At 37.6% G+C, this 21,785-nt stretch overlaps 1 protein-coding gene across 6 annotated transcripts in view; it reads left to right on the forward strand.

Moving 5' to 3' along the window:
- The window catches only part of GRM8 (glutamate metabotropic receptor 8), a 746,206-nt gene that overhangs the window by 417,136 nt on the left and 307,285 nt on the right, over positions 1-21,785 (forward strand). The window lies entirely within an intron of this gene.

Consider the following 21,785-nt stretch of genomic DNA (forward strand, 5'->3'; position numbering starts at 1 on the left):
AGAGAGAGAGAGAGGCAGAGACACAGGCAGAGGGAGAAGCAGGCTCCATGCACCGGGAGCCTGATGTGAGATTCGATCCTGGGTCTCCAGGATAGTGCCCTGGGCCAAAGGCAGGCACCAAACCGCTGCGCCACCCAGGGATCCCTTTGAATTTTTAAATCAGTGTTTATAAGCTGTCATTTAAAGGTACAAATTTATAGTTTGTTTTTGGCATGGTTCTCTTATTTTACCAGGTCCTGTGTATTTAAGTACACTTCTAAGTGTACTTTTACAGTCTCCTGAGGCCATTTGTGGCAAGAACTATGGATTTTAACTGAGCAGTCTGGTACTCTGTCACTTATTAGCTGGTTGACTCTGGATAAGTTGTTCAACATCTCTAAATCTTAGGTTTCCTATTTATTTAGTCAGGTGTAATAATAGTAATAAAGAAAATAATAGCACCTCATTCAACTGTCATATATTTTAAAGAAGGTCATGTTTGGGTGGTCATTTTGTAAACTCTGATGTAGCAGCAGACACAGTGGTCATCCTAAGTTCTGCTGTTTTTAAACTACTGTCCTAAGGAAGAAGGGGTTCTTTGACAGGGTTCTGTAGTAGAGACCGTTTCTGTGAATCTTTATTCCTAATGTTCATTTGGCTGACTTTGCTATCTTCTTTAATTTAGCTACATATGGTTTAGGGAGGAAGGATCCAATATAATGGGACTGCTAAGAGTTGATGAAGGCTGAAATATTTAAAAATAATCCATAGTCACTAGGAAAGTATGAAAAATAATAAAACATCTTATTTCCTGTTTTTTTTTTCCTAAAAAAATATTCCCACTGATATCTCAAGCTGTATTTCATAAAGAATCCTGTACATTTTGGACAGGTGCCCTTAGCAATCATTACATCATTACTGTGACATGCCAAATAAAAAGAGTGAATGACTCACCCCTTCAGCCCCATCAGAAGCTGAGCCAAAATCTGTGGCCACATACAGCCCTTCAATGAGACAGATTCGCATGACATTGAATATAGTCCTTTATCAGGCATATCCTCTCCTCCCACTTACAAGGCACCTTTCTCCTAGTCAACAAGAAGGAAGTAAGAGAGAGAGCTACCATCTTTAGACAGCAATGGTTGTCTGGGAAATGCATCAGTGGACTTTTAGAGTAGAGTGTGTTTTATTTATTGATTTGTTATCTGCCATTGACTTTGGCCATTGACTCTTTCTTTCTCATGTGTACTTGTAAGACATAAATATATATGTCTTATATATATTTATGAGAGAATACATATATATATATTCAATTTATTTCACAATGCTAAGGCAATGACTAAAACAAATTCTACAACATCCCTTGTCACTAATTCATGTAGATTATCTGCCATCGGAGAACATGAAGTGATTCACTGAGGGATGAGCACTGGCTACCCCAACCTGGGAAATAATAATGGTAACAGTGGTAATAGCATTTTAATATGAATAAAATTTCTTATCTTATGTAAAAATGAATGGAAATATTTTTTATAAATCCTATATTTTCATTTATAAGAGGGAATCTAAACAAAAAACTGTGTTCTTTTATGCAAATATAGTTAAGGCAAGTTCCCTTGTTTTCCCTTACAGCCTGCTATACATATACACACTCACGTTCCCTCCTTCCCTCCCTCTCTCTCTCACTCAAATCCACACACACACACACACACACACACACGATATAAATACATTCTTCAGAAATTCGGGAAATCCACAAATCACTAGTGATTAAAAATGAAAAAATAAACCCTGGGAGCCCAATGCGGGGCTCAATCCCAGGACCTTGAGATCATGACTTGAGCCAAAGGCAGACACTTAATGGACTGAGCCATCCAGGACCCAAAAACCCTGACATCCTTTTTTTTTTTAATTTTATTTATTTATTCATGAGAGAACATGGAGAGAGAGGCAGAGACATAGGCAGAGGGAGCCTGATGTGGGACCTGATGCTAGGACCCCAGGATCATGCCCTGAGCCAAAGGCAGATGTTCAACCACTGAGCCACCCAGGTGCCCCAAAACCCTAACATTCTTAATCTCCACCTGACTGTAAATAGTCATGACAGCAACCCAAACATTTAGTCAACTATTACATTTTCTTAGAATAGGGCAGGAGATATGATGAAATATCAAAAAGATTATCGAGGAGTTCTTGTGAATTAACTCCTTAATAAGGTGGTGGAGCAAGCCCAGAAATGTTGGAGATTTACTAGAGAGGCTGTGGGACCAAACAAATGTCTTCTAAGTCCTTAACTATTATGAAAATACACACTGAACTATAGGGTGGATGTAAAGACAATTAAGATAAGTAATTAGATGAATGGCTGTACGAGAAGAACTGCTGACTAATGGATCATTATAAGCTATATGTATAAGTATCCAGTTGTGTGTGACAGAGCTCTATCCTGTTTCTTCCTACTTTTTCATTGTATTTGGATCGCATGTTTTAGATGAAGATTAAGAAGACATTCTCATTGAATTTGCGTGAGAGGAATGGCAAACTGAGTAAATTGCAAGTGTAACTTGTGTTCACACTCCACATGTAAGAACATGGTTACACTTCTCTACCTCTAAACTATCCAGTACAGTAGCAGTGGCCATATGAGGCTAGTGAACTCTTGAAATGTGGCTGGTCTGAACTGAGATGTGCTCTGAGTGTAACATACTCACTGACCTTTAGAACTTAGAATGAAAGTTCTGATATCTCATTAATACTTTTTATATTAATTACATTTTAAAATAATACTTTAGATATATTGGGCTACATACAATATGTTATTAAAATGAAGTTTACCTCCTTTTACCTCATTTAACTTGGCTACTAAAAATCTAAAACCACATATATGGTTTTTATTGTATTTCTTTTGAGCAGCATTGTATCTAGCTGATGGCCAGGAGCCCAGATTAAACTGTAATACTGTAGAAGAAGAGAAGAATGGACTGAGGTTACAACTAAAAGTCTGTCTTACTACTGCACTTCCAGTGTCTCACAAAACATTGAGCATTTAGTGCTTGCTCAGTGTATCTTGATTTAACGAATAATTGAATTACCATGTTTGGATCCCAGAATATATCAGACTTGAGTGATGGGCCAGATTCAACAGAGTGACATAGTGTGTCCTGAATTTTATCTGTACAACTACAAAACTGGGGAAACAGCTATAGCAATATGTTTATTAAGAAAACAGAGATTTTTCTTTTGTAGTCAGCTCAATATGTGTCAATTATGTGGTGTGGGTGCCACAAAATCTAATGCAATCTTACACTGCATTAATAAAAATTTATTTCAAAGGACAAATAGCATTCTTGACCTACTCTTTACTTTGTTGAGTTTATATCTATAGTGGTTTAGTAGGTGTGGGGGAGGCTAAATGTGAGGATTGGTTGGGGGGATATGTTCAGTTTATGATTCCTACAGGATATCCTATCGAGATGTTTGGAACACACTTGTATATGTAGGTATGAAAATTAGGAGAGAGAAATGTGTTGAAGGTATAGATGTGGAAATTACCTGTATATGGATGGCAAGTAACAACAAAGATGTAGATGCCTTCTTCCGGGGAGAGTGCCTTGTTATAAATAAGCACTCTGACACTGAGAAGAAGGGAACCAGAAAAGGAGTCAGGACAGAGGACTGAGAAAAGCACTCAGAAAGGTTAGTGACAAATCAGGTAAGTGTGGCATTGCTGCAGCTGAGTGCATGTGTTGAGTAAGAGAGAGTACTCTGCGATGTTGAGGCTACTATTGTAGCTCAAGAGTGAAGAATCAAAAAAAAAAAAAAAAAAAGAAGAGAAGAAGTTTGTGTGTGTGTGTGTGTGTGTGTGTTTTAAATCAAATAGCTAGAGAGTTCTTGGTGTCCTTGATAAGAGCTGCTTCAATAGACTGATGGGAACTGAAGTCAGGGAACAGTAGACTGAGAAGCAGGAGGGAAGAGATGAAGTGGGATCACTGAGAGGAGATAATTCTTCCAAAAAGTTTTTCCCTGACATACTGATATCATGAATCTCTTGACATGTCCTAAGAAGAACACGATATCATTCCTGTGGCATTTTGCTAAAAATGCAAGAATTTTTCAAATTGTAACATGAGAAAATATCAGACAAATCCAAACTGAAGGACATTCGGCAAAATAACTTATTAATTCCCTTCAAAAGTGTTAAGGTCATGACTAGGATGGATAAAGGATGACTACAGGCAACTAAGGAGAAATAACTAGTTGTGTGGTGGGATCCCAGATTGGATCCTGGAACAGAAAAATACCATTAGTGCAAACACTGGTGAAACTTATATAAAGTCTGTAGTTTGTGTTGCAGCAATAATAACTTTCCGATGGGGAACAAGGGCTGTGGTTACACAATGTAGTTAACACTAGGGGGACTAGATGGAGGGAACATGGAACTCTGTACTCTTTCTGCAACTTTTCTGTGAAGCTAAAATTAGTTGAAAAGAGAAGTTTTAAAAGTTTTACTCTGAACAGAAGAAGAGAGATAAGGATGGCTGGAAAGAATATGAGGCCAAGGAGAGTTAACAATAGTAATGAAAACACCTATTATCTTCTAAGAGCTTGCCATACTTTGAGCACAGGGCTAAGTGCTTTGTGGAAATCTTTTCATTCAATATTCATGACTATACTATGGATAGCTTTTACAGATAAGGAGAAAGAAACATGAAAGAGGTTGAACATGATCATATAGCATTGAGCAGCAGAGCTGGGATTTGGAGCTGATTTCGTCAGCCATTGCATCATATATTTTCTACAAAATCAGAGTGGAATTAGGTGTTTTTGAATGCTTCAGGGGTAGATGCTGTTAGGGTGAAATAAAAAGGCAAGAAAAAGAAGGAATAAAAATAGAGGCTGAAATCCAGAATGTGAGTGGAATACAGACTTGGACCTTGAAGAGTCTGTGGTAATAATAGGGAAGCATAAAGAATAAGTACAAAGGGGAGTTAATGTGTAGGTTATACTGGCTGGAGATTGAGAAAGTTCTTGTCAGGTGGTGGTCTTTAATTTCTTGGGAAGTAGGAGCTGAGACTAGTAGTCAATAGGTCAGAGTTGGAAATTGGAAATGGTGGAAAGCTTTTAAAAGAGCCAGTGAAGAAAAAAGGAGGAGACTGCTGGTAAAGATACATGTGGGATGGCCAGGGTGTGCTGAGAATAAGCTAGCGAGACCACACATCCAGGGATCCACCTCTGCTGTGGAGGTCCAGCTTTCTATGTCATGTTCTGTAGTCGGTGCTGTGGACTGTTGCATTTATCCAAGACTGAGGTTTTGCCAGGTGGCTGTCACAAAAAAAACAAAAACAAAAACAAAAACAAAACAAAAAAACAAAAACAAAAACAAAAAAAATGATCAAAGAAGAGAAAGATGTTAAGAAAGAGTAGAATGGATAGACTCAAATCTGACTAATGGGAAAGAGGTGAAGATGGGAGAGGGCTGACGGGGAGAATTTAGAGTTGTCAGTATATTGCTGCAGGTTGCATTTTTCCAATAACTAGTCATTGGTGAGGGGCTTTCATATATTAATTGGCTATTTTTATTTCTTTTTGCATATCGTCTGTAACTCTACTTTTTTTCCAATAGGGATTTTGTTTTTACTATCATATAAGAGCATTTATATTGGGATACCTGGGTGGCTCAGTGGCTGGGCATCTGCCTTCGGCTCAGGGCGTGGTTCTGGAGACCCAGGATCTGGTCCCACACTGGGCTCCCTGCATGGAGCCTGCTTCTCCCTCTGCCTGTGTCTCTGCCTCTCTGTGTGTCTCTCATGAATAAATAAATAAAATCTTTTTTAAAAAAGAGCAATTTATGTTTTAAGACTATAATGTAGTTATTCAACCAAGGGATGTATTTCTTTCAATTTTGTGAGTTACATTTTTATTTTTTTTCTATAGGATCTTATTTGAACCTATAGATCCATGTTGCCCCAAATAGCAGCCATTAGCTACAAGTAATTATTAAATTTAAATGTAATTTGAATTTAAATTAAAATAAAAAATTCAGTCCTGCAGTCCCACTAGTTAAATTTTCAGTGTCCTGTAACTATGTGTGACTAGCAGCTACTGAATTGGACAGTGTAGCTATGGGACATTTCCATCAATCCTGGAAGTTATATTGAACAACACTGCTATAGATTTTTTTAATTAGGGAAGCCAACACTACTTTTCTGATTGATGTCTGCCTTTGGAGTCAAACTTGGAAAAATCTTTTCTGTTCTCCAACATAATATAAATATTGATTTTTATTTTTGTTCAGTATTTCTATAGTTAAAAAAACCCATTTACATTGTTAACATATCTAGAATACATATTATTGTATTGTATGAGCTAAGGTCTAACATATTTTCTTCAAATTTTTTACTACAAATCCCAGTAAAGTTAAATGGAGTTGAAATGACATCTTTATCATTTAATGAATACTTAAATATTTGTAGTTTATTTATTGGATCTCTATTATATTACATTGATTTGTCTGTCAGAATCAATTTCACATCAGTGAATATTTATCAAGGAGATTAATAATGATTAAGACTCAAACATGATTTATAGTTTAACAGGGAGGTAGTCAACAGAATAAATATTTATGACACTGTGTGAGTTTATTCATAGGAATAGGAAAAAAAAACCCAGTGTAGTTTCAAAGATTGTAGAGTGGGCTATAATACTATTTGTTAGTAATAAATATTAATAATTCTATGATAATACTGTCCAAGTGTAGTTTCAAAGGGCTATGTGTTTGGGAAGGTGGGAGGAAATTAGGGTTAATGTGATGTGATGTGTGGGTGAATAGGAAGGAGGAAGATGAGAAAGAGGAGGAGAAACAGAGGGAGAGAGGGTAGTGAAGTGTGGAGAAACTAAATTGTGAAGTGTTTTGTGTGTGACACTAGCTTGCTAGATATCCTAAGCTTTGTTCCCTAGGAGGATGGATCTCTGGTTTTTCAATTAAGGATCAATTATTGGGTGGGTGGCCATGGAAGTAAGGGAGCTCCCTTAAATAGTTCCTCTAGTTAAAATTCTGCTGAGAGCTGAGGACTGCCTGAACTAAGGCATTAGCAATGGGGCAGATTAGAGAGACTTTTAGAAGGCTGAGGTGACAGGAATTGGTCATAATTGGATGTGGAGGGAATCACTGATTGAGGGGCATTCCAAGATATACCTGTAGACTAAGTAAAGCATGCCTCAGGTTCTGCCAAAAATGAACCAGTTTCCTGACATGAGGAAGCTGAATAGTAGGCAATATGCCATTCACCTTAAACCGTCATTTCCTTGTCAGAGTTCTCAACAACTGGATATGATTTCCTCCAATTTGAATATAGTTGGAATTTGGCTTATAAGGGTATATTAATGCTGGAGAAAATTTTACTTACTTTCGTTCATCATGGTGCCAAGATTAATTCTGAGAAGAGTTATGAAAATTAACAACTTTTAAAATTTTGAATGACGAGAGAATCTTTCACAGAATTTATTTGAGGTTGACTGAATAAACTTTTGAGAAGAATGGAATTGTTATAGTTGAAAGATTTGATATTTGATATTTTCCATTGTCACTAAGGGTCTCAAAGTTAGTTTAATGACAGCAAGCAAGAAAAGATTGTATTTTCAACTTCAATTATATCTTCTGGTTTTTCTCCCGGAAAGTATTTAAAAGAACAGTTGATGTTATTCGCTTAAAGAAGATAATCAAACCCTAAGCTAGTAACACAGAAATTTGAATTTAGACTTAACTGGTTTTAGGACATACTTACACTAAGGTTCTTAAGTTATGTCTCCTAAGATTTGTGAAAGGAAAATATCTGGAAGCCAATTTTATTGTTTTTCAGATGAAAATAAGACATTTCTGTTAATAATGACATTTGACTAACATATTTTCTATCAATAAATTTAAAATGTCATAATTTTCAAGAACAAACTGATGGTTACTAGAGGGGAGGGGGCACAGGAGTGAGTGAAATAGGTGATGGAGATTAAGGAGTACACTTGTCCTGATGAGCACTTGACAAAATTAAAATAAAAACTTAGGAAAAAAAATCGTACTTTTCTTAGAACATTCTTCTCTTTTTACCATCTTTGTTTTTTTCTGATTGGAAAAAGAAATTTTTTCTTAAGGATTTTTTTTTGTTTCATTTCATCATTGTTGCTATTTTACAGACAGAATTAAAGACCATGGTTCACTAAGCTGAATTAACTCTGATTCTAAGTGTTTTTTCTATAAGGCTTATGAAGATATTGGGATACTGTGGCATTTACTATAGTTTGGAAGGAAAAAAAATGTGTCAAGAGGAATAGAGAGAAAAAGAACATCTAATGAAATAAGTATATAGAATGAATCTAAGATATTTTCTTTTTATCCTTTTAAAAGGGCACTTCACTTACCTTGGTGAAATTAAATCTTTTTCATTGAGGTGAGTTATTGACTCATAAAAACAGGAATGCTCTAACAACCTCCCTTCATCCACTCCCCTCAAATGTTTGCTTCTGAAAATCAATTGCTCAAAACTGATGATGGCAAAAGTGGTCAGGATGTGTTTAGAGGATGATAAATGATAGGGAAGGACTTTTCGTAAATATGCAACCTACAGGATATTTTCTCAATTTACGGGTAACTGTACATCGATAATCTTCAGTAAATAAACTGAACCTTACAAATGAATCAGACAAGCAAAAATTCATCATCCTTCAGGTAAATTATTTCTGAGGGAAATGGTAAATATTTTGAAAATATTTAAACGTATATTTATGGCACTCATTAAGTGAACCCTCATACATATTCTCCATGGTATCATTTTGCTATAATTCTTTTTACTGTATTAAAATGAACTAAATAGTAAATATCATACAGCCTACTCTAGGTTGCTTGGATATTTTAATATTAAAATATTTAAAAATGTAAAGAAAACTCACCTAAGGTAGTGAAGATAGATATTAATGGAGACAAAACTCAGTTTTATTTCAAATCCTCTCTCTTGACAAAAATATAGAATCCAATTACTGACCATTCATTTTTATGAACACCATTTTAAACAAAGGTAAAAATGAAGAAAAGAGCCATAAATGTGTGGAAACTATTGAAGTGTGTATAAATCAATGTTAAACTTCTCACCATATTAGATTCAAAGTACAAGCAACTCATATAATATTAAGGAATTTTTAGTGGTGATAATGGTATTATGGCTATATTTTATAAAAGAGTCTTTATTCTTTAATAATATATACTGGAATATAAAAATGAAATGATGTTTGGGGTTTGCCTCAAGTGAAATAATATGGGAGGGTGAACTGGGGAACTATGGATGAAAATCATGTGCATGAGTTGATAATCGGTGAAACTTGATGACAAATCAAGGAGGTTCATCATACTCTGTATACTTCTGTGTGTGCTTGAAATTGTGCATGTGTGTGTGTGTGTGTATACACATTGATGTTGAGAAACTGCATCTACAGGGGTGCCTGGGTGGCTCAATGGGTGAGCGTCTGCCTTCCACTCGAGTGATCCCGAAGTCCCAGGATTGAATCCTGCATTGGGCTCCCCTCAGGGATCCTGCTTCTCCCCTCTGCCTATGTCTCTGCCTGTCTCTCTGTGTCTCTCATGAATAAATAAGTAAAATCTTCAAAAAAAATCCTGCATCTACAGTGGAGTGTGATTGTGTGTGTGTGTGTGTGTGTGTGTGTGTGTGTATTCCATTGTAGATGTAATTTAACATCAGTGTGACATAACAAATAGCAAGATATGATTACAATCCAGTTTGCAGAACATAGCAGGCAAAAAAACCATCATATTCATTATCATCATGTCAATGCTAATTGGATACCTTTGTGCCAGGCAATAGGATAAGCATGTTCTGTTTTATCAGATTTAATCATTACACCACATCTATTTAGATAATACTGTTATGCTCATTTTCCAGATGAGAAAACTGAGGCTTAGAGATGTTTAACTTTTCCAAGAATACACATATCCTAAAGGGGAGAATAAATAATTCCTAAGCTATTTTGCATTTTCTACATTACAAGTATACTTGCTAAAGTTTAGTGTACTGGGTTGCCTATGGACAGTGTGCAAATATGTGAAAATAAATGAAGACCACCCAAATGAGAACAAACAGGCTATTTATTCAGTGCTTGTTATGCTTCAGTCACCACCTCTTGCATTTGACAGGAAATCAGGGATAGTCAGGAGAGTGGCTAAACTGTATAATTAAAAAAAGAAAAGTGAAGACTCTAGGTATTTTCTGATTGGACATTGTTACTATGGAGAAACTGGGAGTAGGGAAACCAGAAGCGGGGTATCTTATGTGATTTTAGAGTAGATTTGGCTTTTTCTGGTTCGTCCTGAGTTGGAAGTGAAAACAAAAATAAGGAAGCTGCCTGGAGCTTGCTGCAGAGATTGTGGGTCAGGGTTCTCCTATCATATATGGTCTGATCATTATCCATTTGTATATTCAGCCTTTAAATCCCCCACATTGGGTTATTCACTCACACGCAACTGGTTGATTAACTCATGGAAACCTAGAGATCCACATCTTTTTCATGCAGGGTTTGGCTGTCTCCATAGTCATTGTATCCCAAAATCTTTAATTTCTTGTTTTTGTATTATCATAGCTATCATTTAATGATTGGTTGCAGAGAAACATTTAAGATTCTAAATAGAATGCAACAAACCAGGATCATGATCGCTCTCATGAAAACTAGAACAATTCATAGGTTCCTATAAGATGTGTTGGAACTGGGAACCTTGATTGCCCAAGTCAGACCATGAGCACAAGTTCTGTGGGATATTAGGATCACATTATAGATCAAGTATATTTTCCTTAAGGTAAGTATAGGCTGTTCTACCTTACCTGCTTCAGTGATCTATGGACAGCCAGAAATATTAGTGGCATGGAGACCCACTGTAAGCATCAATAAGAAATCTAAATCAATGAAAACATTCCTTACTACTTTTTACAATGAGATGAGACTGATGTGTATTCCATCTAGGGAAAAGGTGATATTGTTAATAATTTCTTCTAATGTTAAGTTTCTTACAGTCTTTCTATTTATAGAATTCCTACTTTTGGGAGCAAAGCCCTGATTGTACATACAAATAGTGAGTCAGTGATTCTCTTAGGTAGAATTCCTGAATAATCAAAGGTGGCCTTATTTGGAGCTAGTATTTGAATTGAAATTTTAAGGCTTAGTGATATTTAGAATTAAGGTCTCCATATACAGAGAAATCATAGCATAGTATTCTTAAAGTATATAAGGTGTTAGTTTGAGGCAAACAGGACCAGGCATCCTGGTCACAAATGAAGTAGTAATAGTACGGGCACATGAAGAGCCATGAAAAAAAAAAGAATTTTTCATTACATGAGGATGCAACCAAGGCCTTACATTATCTGGGTTACAGATCTGAATCCCTATTAGGAGGGGTTACAGATCTGAATCCCCAAAGTGAGTAATTGGCTCATCATCCAGTGAAGATTATGGAATTCAAATTTAGAATTATCTAGGGTCTGATCAGTAGATAATAATAACTGGCTCTTCTGGATGGAAGGACAATAGCAAAGTCATAGGTTGATTTGTTTAAAGTCATTTGTCCATGTAGGTACAAATGCAAATGTCATCAGCTATAATTCTTTATGGTTTTATCTGATAAGACAAAAATTGCTCAGAGATATTTATCAGGGGATCTGGTTATAGGTGATTCATCTGGTAATCTTAAGGACAATGGCTACTGTTTGGGAGAATCTAAGAATGTCATTTGAATTAGTAGATTTGATTTAACAAATTTCACTATAATTATAATAGCAATTTTAGTAAAGAGAAAAAAGAGACGGCCATTATGAGTGAATGACAAACATGTCTATAGAAAATGAGAAGAATGGTTATAGACAAGAAGGTAAAACAAAACAAAACAAGACTTAGGGCTGTTTGTCTGATGTCTTAGGCAGAAGCTACTATCTGAGATCATGTGCTTTTTCTGAAGGTTTTGGGTCAGCTGTCTACATCTGAAGACTGGCTGCTTCCATAAGACATCCAAGAATCTTCCGTTTCAGATCCCCTATTGGAGTAACTTCGAATTGTGTTGCTTAGAAGTACTAAGAATTGCTTATTTGTAAAACATGAAGCCAAGGATTGACTCCCTGGAGTTTTTTGTTTGTTAAGAGTATCTAATAAGATTCCTTCTAATGAGCATCAAGAGCATTTTCTTCTGATGTCTGTGCTAGTAGTCATAATCTCTTGGTGGAAGATCATGAAGAGACTGTTTAGGAAGATGTAGTAGGAAGGCAGCTTTAACTTATAAATGATAAGGCTGGGTTTGTTTCATGAGTCCCTTACAATAATTTGTCATGTCTTTTTGCAACAGGTCTGAGTATAGTGTCATAGGTCACTATGTGAATGGGTCTTTAAGTTGCCAGTTCACAGGTGGAAAAGTGATATGTCCCTGAGGGAGTGGACCATAAAGGCTAGTGGAAGTGGCTTTGGCCTCCCAAAGGAGGCTCATGGGTTACTGAAAATTGTGTTAATTTTAATTAAAAGATGCCATTGTCGGGACGCCCGGGTGGCTCAGTGGTTGAGCGTCTGCCTTCGGTTCAGGGTGTGATCCCAGGATCCGGGATTGAGTCCCACGTCGGGCTCCCTGCATAGAGCCTGCTTCTCCCTCTGCCTCTGTCTCTGCCCCTCTTTCTCTGTGTCTTTCATGAATAAATAAATAAATCTTAAAAAAAAAGATGCCATTGTTTTTTCAACCAATGTAGATGATTGCGGTGGTTAAAGGCAATGTAGTTTTTTAGTAAGAGACTAATGGCTTATTTATTTCTTTTAAAATGGTTCCTATAAAGCATGTGCCTTGGTCACTTAGGTAAAAGTTGGTATGCACCAGGTTAGAAACACATAATCGAACAACTTTTCAGTGAGTGTGCAGACTGGAACTTTTTAGCAAGGACGTGTTTCAACTGGTGCTAAGAATAGGCATACATTAACTAAAATACATTCAAATCCCATGGGGATGTATGCTGTATACAACCCACGTGGAGGTGTTTAAAGAGTCCTTGAGGCTGTGGTTCCTAGTTATGTCCAACCTTTATAGTTTTTCCAAGATTGTGTTGTTAACAGGTGACATATAACCTGAAATTAGCCTCAACTGTCTATGAATTTTCTCCAACAATGTTGATTTAAGATAGTAACCAGTTTGTTTTTACTATAATGAGGTGTTTCATAGAGAAATTCAGCAAACATCCATTTGAAAGTATCTTGTGCCTCCACGCATCTTTGTAAGTACAAGAGATGATCTGAATAAAAGGTACAACCAAATTTTTCCCTTTCTTTCTTTTTAAGGACTTAACGTTGATATGTCACAATGGCCTTTTTGAATCCCTCAAGTGATTTATCCTTCGAGAGTTTAATTAAGATCATAGCCTTAGTGAGGGCTGCCTATTTGGTAGAAGGATCTAATATACTATTTCCTTTAGCTTCCATATTGTCTCTTTTTGCAGCAGCCTCAACCTTTAGATGCTTCTTTAGGAAGCATCTAAAAGTTCCTTAACTTGTCCATTTTTGATGATGTTCCAGCGTAACTGAGAGACCCCCTTGGTTCCAAGGCATTAAAAAGTCATGTATTATTCCAAAGGCATATCTGTTCTCTGTATATGTGTTTGTTCTCTGGTCTTTGGCTAGAAGACAAGCTCCAGTATGCATAATGAGTTCTGCCACCACAGCTTATTTTATGTTGGCTAGAAGACTATATTCTAACGGAGAATTTAAGTTAGTGACAACATATCCTATGTTATAACCTTCAGTTTTCATTTTGAAGTATAATCCATCAACAAATAATCATAGGTCAGGGTGCTCAATGGGAGTCTCTACTAAATCTGAGTGATGTATAGGAAGTTCCTTACTTTGGATAAGATCATCATAAAGTTTCCTGTCTTATGGTAGGGGCAAGAGACTGGCAGTATTAGGGTATTGCTGTGGTGAATAGTAATGTGAGGAAGACTAACAGTCTCATCAGAAGTTAACTGACTGGCTAAAAAATGTGATTTGTTCTCAACAGTAAAGTCTGTTTGTGCTGTGTGAGGAACCATGAGGTCAAAGTGGAAGCCTAGAACTAATTCAGCAAAAGCATTGGCAAGTTTTTCAGTGGCAGCTAATCTCCTAAGACAAGGTGGTCAAGCCTTTGAACCAGGTCAAGGGTAAGGATATATTAAGCAATAGAAATTGATGGTTCTCAAGAAGAGTTAAAGTCTCAACTTGTCCAGATCTCTCGTGAACAAATAGATAAAGGGGCTTTCTGTTGTAAGGAATGCCTAGGGAGGGAGGATTTTAAAGAGCCTTCTTTTAAGGATTTTAAAGAAGGCTTATTTGTGTTTTGCTTTTCAGAGGAGAGTATGTCTTTCAGAAGCCTTAGTCAATTCATTGAGAGATGTTGCAAACCCAGAAAAATTTGATACTTATTATTTGCAAAATCAGTTAAACCTAGAAACCTTCTAAATTGTCATTTTGCCCAGGGCTAAAGCAAGTTTGCGTAGTCTTTAGTCCATCAGGAGCGTTTTCCTTTCATAGATAACTTGTACTCATAAGTAATGGACTCTGCTTTGGTTAAACTATAATTCAGCTTTTGAAATGTTAGGTCCTTTTCTCATAAGGCTGAGAGGTGTCCTTTTTTATAGGCTTAATTGTCCTCTGAAAAAAGTAGATCATTTACCTGTGTCAGAAATGAATAACAAGAGGAATATAGATCTTTTCATCTTATTTGAGAATCTGGAAAAATAGGATGGGATTTGGTGAATAACTGTCCAGGTATTTTGTTGTCCTCCCCAGGTGAAGACATATTGACTTTTTTGGTCTAGAAGCACACTGGAAAAGGTAGAGCAGAGAGCCATCACAGTGTAGCAAGTGTTTTCATTTGGAATTGATGGTAAGATGGTATTTGGGTTATGTACTAATGGAAAGCAAGGGATAATAATTTTGTTGATAGCTCTGAGGTCTTGAACAGATCAATATCTTGTCTTGTTTGATTTCTTTACTGGCAGGACAAGTGTTACAAAGACTAGCATAGGATATGAGAAGGCCTTTGTGTGTCAAACTTTTATCTGTAGATTTGAGGCCTTTCTTTGCTTCTGACTCCAAGGGATATTAGAGAAATTTGGATAACTGGATGGTTGGATCTATCTGAACTTCAATAGGCTCTCCTCCAATAATTTTTCCTGGGTCAGTGGAAATTTTAGCCCATGGAGTGGCAGACATCAGATTATGATAGGTAGAATAATAGGCCCTTAAAGATGGCTACATCCTAATCTCTGGCACCTGTGAATATGTTGTACTATATGGCAGTGGAGAATTAAGTTTGCAGGTGGAAGTAAGGTTGCTAATTATCTAGCCTGGAGGTGGAGGAGGTTAGCCAAGATTATCCAGGTAATACCAATATAATCACAAAAGTCCTTATAAGTAGAAGAAGAAAGGGATTTGGAGATTCCCCATTGCTTGTTTTAAAGGTAGAAGAAGGATCCATGAACCAAGAAATTCAGATGACTTCTAAATTCTGAAAAATGCCAGGCAATGGATTCTCCCCTAGAACCTTTAGAAGGAATGCCCCCCTACCGACACTTTGATTTTAGCACGGGAAGACCCATTTTGGAAAAAAACATAACTATAAAATAATAAATATATGTTGTTTTAAGCCATTAAATTTGTGGTGATATGTTACAGCAGCAATTGGAAATTGAAATAATGCATGTGTCAATACCTTTATCTGGGGTATGCATCAAATATAACAGAGGAAGGAGAGATATAGCTAGAGCAGACACAGCTTGGTTATAAATGCAGGAGTCCATTGGAACCTCATGAAATAGTCACTCTGGCTTCTATGTGATATTATAATTTTAATTTCAAAGTAAGTCTCTTCTTTTAAATTTGGAGGGGTAGTACTGTAGAGCAGGAAGAAATGTTTTTCAAAGACTCAAAGGTTTCAGCTAAAGACTGAAAGGTAAGGAGAGCCTATGCATTAGTTGAAGTACCTACCACATGTGTGGTATGTTTACTCTGAGAAAGAGGTTGAGCAAAGATGAAGGGGTTTAGTAAAGAGTAGCTCTTGTAGATGCTAGGAGGTTGACCATCCATATTTACAGTTATTTCATCTTGGGTGGGCATGGTTCTGACCAACACCTTTTAAAAATGATATAGGTCAAGTATCCGTGGGTCATATATACTCAGACGAATTCTAAATTCTTCTAAGAATAATACCTGATCTTGTCTGGTTTAGGGAACTCCTTAAATTGCTTTTAATTCAGCTCCTATATGACATATAAGTTCTAGAGTTGCCTGCATATCTGGCTCTGAAAGGGGTAGATCTTTAGAAGCAACTGGCATTTTAGGATCTTAGGAGAAGCATTGGGAAAATGTAGGAAGTCTGGACAAGGGGAAAAGGAAGAGGGGAGGACAGAGGAATGGAAGGAGAGAGAATAAGGAGGAAGAGGGACACCTGGATATAAGGAGGCAATGAAGGACAAGGATAGGATGGAGGTACCAGGGAAATGAGTCTAGCTGGTTGCTTAAACTGGTCAAATTATTCATTTACCCTGGCCAAAGAATCTTTTCTTTTTTTGAAGATTAATTAATTATTTATTTTTTTAAGGATTATTTATTTATTTATTCATAAGAGACAGAGAGAGAGGCAGAGACACAGGCAGAGGAAGAAGAAACCAGCTCCATGCCTGAAGCCCAATGTGGGACTCAATCCTGGGACTTAGGATCACACCCTGAGCCAAAGGCAGATGCTCAACCACTGAGCCACCCAGCCATCCCTGAAGATTTATTCATTTATGGAGTGCTGGGGTGGCTCAGTGGGTTAAGTACCTTAGGCTCAGGTCATGATCCTGGGGACCTGGGTTTGAGTCCTGTGTCGAGCTCCCTACTCAGTGGAGAATCTGCTTGTTCTTCTCCCTCTGCTTCTCCCCCTTGTTTGTACACTCAGTCTCTCAAATAAATAAATATTTATTTATTTATTTATGCAAAAGCATGGCGGGAGGGGCAGGGGCAGCAGGAGAGGGAGAGAACCTCAAGCAGGCTCTGCTCTGAGCAGGGAGCCTGATGCCAGGCTAGATCTCAAAACCCTGAGATCATGACCTGAGCCGAAATCAAGAGTCAGGTGCTTAACCAACTGAGCCACCTGAAGACTCTTTTAAAGAAGCAATTTTTTTTTTTTTAAAGAAGCAATTTTTGAATCAAAATTTTATTTGGAATCCTCTTCACACCATCCAAAAAGTCCTGTCCATTGGGCCTGAGAAACTGTATTCCTATTTGTTTGATTCACTTCTCAGATGAACAATTCTATTCAACTCAAATGTTCCCTATATGGCCTATGAAGGTCCATATAATCCTTGGTGAAGTTATGCCATTTAGAGAGATACTCCAAGGATTAAGATCATAAAGGGAGTACACAGAAGAAGCAGAAGTTTTTCTTAGAGGAGAGGATTTAGACTTGCTCAAAAGCCAGACTTGTGTATTTTATGTCTCAGGCCCCCGACCTGCTGGCTGCTTTTAAAAGCAGACCTGACAGTCTTTGCCCCCTGGCAGTCAGAAAAGCAGAGAAAACACTCTCTAAGGATGAAAGCTAAGCTCTCAGGACTGGGGGGAAAAAAAAGAAATGGAAATGGAAGCAAGACCTCATCCAGTTTTATCAGTGACCCACAGCAAAGTTTGTCCAGATGGAAGCCTATCTAATGAAAACCTCAAACTTTCTGGTTTGTGATGCTCGCTCAAACAATAGACTTCTAAGGCTTATGCTTGTGTTCTACCCTGCGAGTCTCCTTCACAGAGTTGTAATGCTGTTAAGTGTTTAGAATAAACAACACTTTTTGAGAAACAATATTTTAAGACAGCACAACACAAACAGTACAAAAGGAAGTGAAAAGGCATATGAATAGGAATGGCCTGCTAAAGATGTCAAACAAATGGGACAGTAACAAACTTGGCTACCAAACATGACAAGTAACTAAGGAACTCAATGCAAAGGGAGCAGAGTTCAGAGCTTCTGCTGACTTACCACATCTGTATGTATTCAACAAACCCCAAGCACCAAGGATGTCCACGGGTACGTGCATGATGAAAACCTAAGGTCAGCAGCAATGGACAGTGCAGTGGTATTTCAGTGGAACCTCCAGGAAATCTGTGGAAATGACAAAGACTACCCAAATGAGAACAAACAGAAGGATTTATTCAGAGCTGGCTTTGGCAAGGGAGTGAACCATCATCACTTGCGTTTGTCAGAGACTCAAAGATAGGGAGGGGAATGAGAAAGCTTTGTACTAAAAAAAAAAGATGATTCCAGGTATGCTCTGATTGGGCATTATTAGCACTGGAGAAGCTGAAGATAGGCTAACTACAAGCAGGGCATCTTATGTGATTGGTTTATGTGATTATTTGGCTTTTACTGATTGGTCCTGAGTCGAAAGCAGAGCAGGGGAAAAAAAAGAAGAAAGAAAGAAAGGAAGGAAGAAAGAAAGAAAGGAAGGAAGGAAGGAAGGAAGGAAGGAAGAAAGAAAGAAAGAAAGAAAGAAAGAAAGAAAGAGAAAGAAAGAAAGAAAGAAAAAGAAAGAAAGAAAGAAAGAAAGAAAGAAAGAAAGAAAGAAAGAAAGAAAGAAGAAACTGGAAGTCATTGACTTGGTCAAGTTGTGACCTTTCTGGACCAATTCCTGCATAGGTGTGGTTTGGCTTCCCAGGCTGATTACTGTAGGGCTTGTGGGTCAGAGTTCTGTAGTCATTTATTCTGGCCATCATCTGTTTGTGTACTCGGGCTCTCAGATGGAAGGAGAGTCTCAGAATAGGTTTATTGTAGAATATCAAGTGGTAGAGAGACCACAGTCTGGGCAAAGAATCCCGCCGCTCCTCTGTTTGGGGGTGGGTCCTTGTAGAATAATTTCTAGCAGAGCAGGATAGGGCTGGTTAAGATTCTAAAAGACCTACCAACTGTTACTAGATCTTTAGAAAAGGTAGAGTAGATTTTAATGGAAACTTGACTCAGCCAATTCCATCTTCTCTCCCTTGTTATAAATACATAGAGGCAATTCAGCTACCACAGCCAAGTTGCTTTAATGCGACCCTAAAGAGAGAGAGGGTCACTGTTTCTGGTTCAGGTTGTAATGTTGTTGAGTTCTAAGAACAGCACATTCACAATGAAGATAAGATGCAGGCATTTTTGTCAAACGGATTGTGAAATGGAATTACAGCTAAATTTCCTGTAAGCTGGGATCATTAGATAAAGGAGTGGTAAGCTTCTGAGATCAGTGGGTTAATGACATACCTTTTACCTCAACTGGCTAACTAACCTGGCCCACCATGGTAGGACAAGAACTGAGGAAGGAGACAGTGACATGAAATAGAGTTGGAGGGGATATGTAGAAAATAAAATGCTGTGTCCAGTCATTTCAGTATGTTTGGAATATGCTTGGAAAGATAACTAAAAGAAAAATTGACCCTGCTGAGTAAGAATTTCAAGAAAGTATTAGAAATGGAATGGGGGGGGGGGAATACTAACCCTGCCAGACACATCTGCAGGAAAAACTGTGGGGCCAGTAAGCCAGGGAAATGAGAATCAGCATTGATAAGAGCTATAACTGCAAAGAGGATGTACTGAGAGGACAGAAAGATTAAAATCAGTTGTAAAAGGAGGGGGATCCAGGGAGCCCCTTGCTAATGGGGTAGCCTTTTCCTGCATCCTCTGTGATTAGGGTGGGAAACTGTGATTATGTGGGTCTGCTGCTCCATCCGAATGTTCAAACAGAGGAAAAGGTGTCCAATCAAGGACTTCCTATAAGTAATGACCATAGATAGCATTAATGAGGGCTTACTATGTGCCAGGCACAGTGCTTTAAATTTAACATTTTAAGCACATATTCTCTCATTTAATAATCCTATGAGTCAGGTATATTGTTAACACCATTTTATAGACAGAGACACCGTAGCTTAACAAGATTAAATAATCTGACCAGGTAAATGGCAAACAATTTAAACTTATGGCTTTTCATTTCCAAGGCCATAGCTCTTGACCACAGTGGTCAGCATCTTCATTTAGGGATAATTAAGGACATCAGTTTACATGGTTATGGTGGTCGTAAAATGTTGCTTAAATATCAATAACTAGAACATGTAGGGCTGGAAGGAAGGCAATTAGGGAAGGCTGCATTTTAGTTTGTAGAAGAGTATAAATTCTGGATATGGAATTTACAAAAATACTAATAGATAATAAGGTATCAGGTAATTAGGAGACTCTCAATACCTACAGATTTTTTTCAACTTCGTATTTGGAAGTGCAACCTCACTTTTTTCTTATTGAAGAATAGTTGACACACAATGTTACGTTAGTTTCAGGTATACAACATAGTGATTGGACAAGTCTGTATCTTTTGCTTGCTCACCACAAGTGTGCTGCCATCTGTCACCATACAGTGTTCTTACTACCGTTGACTGTATTCCCTATGCTGTACCTTGTCTCCCCATGACTTATTCATCCCATAAATTCCATACTGGAAGCCTGTATCTCCCACTCCCCTTCTCCCATATTGCCCACCCCTCTGACCTCCTTCTCTCTGGCAACCACCAGTTGTTCTAATGAACTTCCCATGGTACTTATACACTTTTATTGTTAGCGGTCCCTCTTTCCCTCTAAGTGCTGGAATCTACATATAGTTTTTGTGTTTACAAAGAATTAAACTTAACATCTCAGGGAGACTATCTATAGGGCTACCTGCAATCTGCGTAGAGAGGTACCGGCTATATTACTCACTAAACCAATGTTGCCATCTACTGGTAATTTCCCTGAACTGCGGACACAGGGTTCCAGGGTCCTTACTAATTAGTGGGTGCCCCAGGGATGGCATCTTAAAAGGAAACAAATCATCACACCCCCAAAAATTCACAATGGAAAAACAAAATAATTTTGGGCTTCAGGGGCACCAAGAGAACCACCAACTTATTCAAAGAAGATTTTCATTTAGTAGCAGAGAATTGGCTATTTGGAGACTGGTCTCTGACCTGCCTCTATAAATATCTGGATCTTCTGTTCAAGGTCGGTAAATTCTGCCAAGAACTACCTGAAAATTTCTTCCTGTTCACCAAGTTCATGGTCCACAGTCTAGGAGTTTAATTCACATGATGCTTTGATTATGTGAACAAGCACCATTCTTCCTTAAAGGGAGTAGTTCTGTCACCATTGTATTCTCTGCACATTTTGACCTTTGTGATTTCAATTGACAAAGGTTTTTCTTTTCTAATTCAAAATTTTATTTTTATGATTCTCTCCTGGTTTGCAGCATACCTCTAAGTGATACTGTCATTTCTGCTCCAGCTTTGGAGGAAAATGGCTGTTTAGGAGAGGCTGTAGTTGAAGGGGTTAAGGCAGAAGTTCTGAAAAGGTGCTCTGGCCAGCCAAGTGAAGAGGTTGACCAGAGAAATCATAGGGGTGAGGCTCACTCAAAAGTTCTTCTAACATAACAAAGGAAACTCAGGGGTGTCATAGTCCTTTGAAATCTCACGTAAATAAATACTGACACATATTGCTTACATTAGCCAAATAAACCATTATGAGACTCTTACTTGCTAATAGCCAGTACAACCCATGTTGATATTTAATTGTCTATATTTCCTTGAATAGTTGAGAAAGTGGACCAAGCAATGAAATCAGAGTCAGAGCAAAGGAGTTACTATCACTGTTGCCTGTCTTTCTTCCCTCTGTGGAGTGGAACATTTATATCTAGCAAAAAGAGAGGGAGCCTCTTCTGAATATTTTGTGG

This window comes from Vulpes vulpes, chromosome 7, assembly GCF_048418805.1.
Source record: "Vulpes vulpes isolate BD-2025 chromosome 7, VulVul3, whole genome shotgun sequence".
Classification (NCBI taxonomy): domain Eukaryota; kingdom Metazoa; phylum Chordata; class Mammalia; order Carnivora; family Canidae; genus Vulpes; species Vulpes vulpes.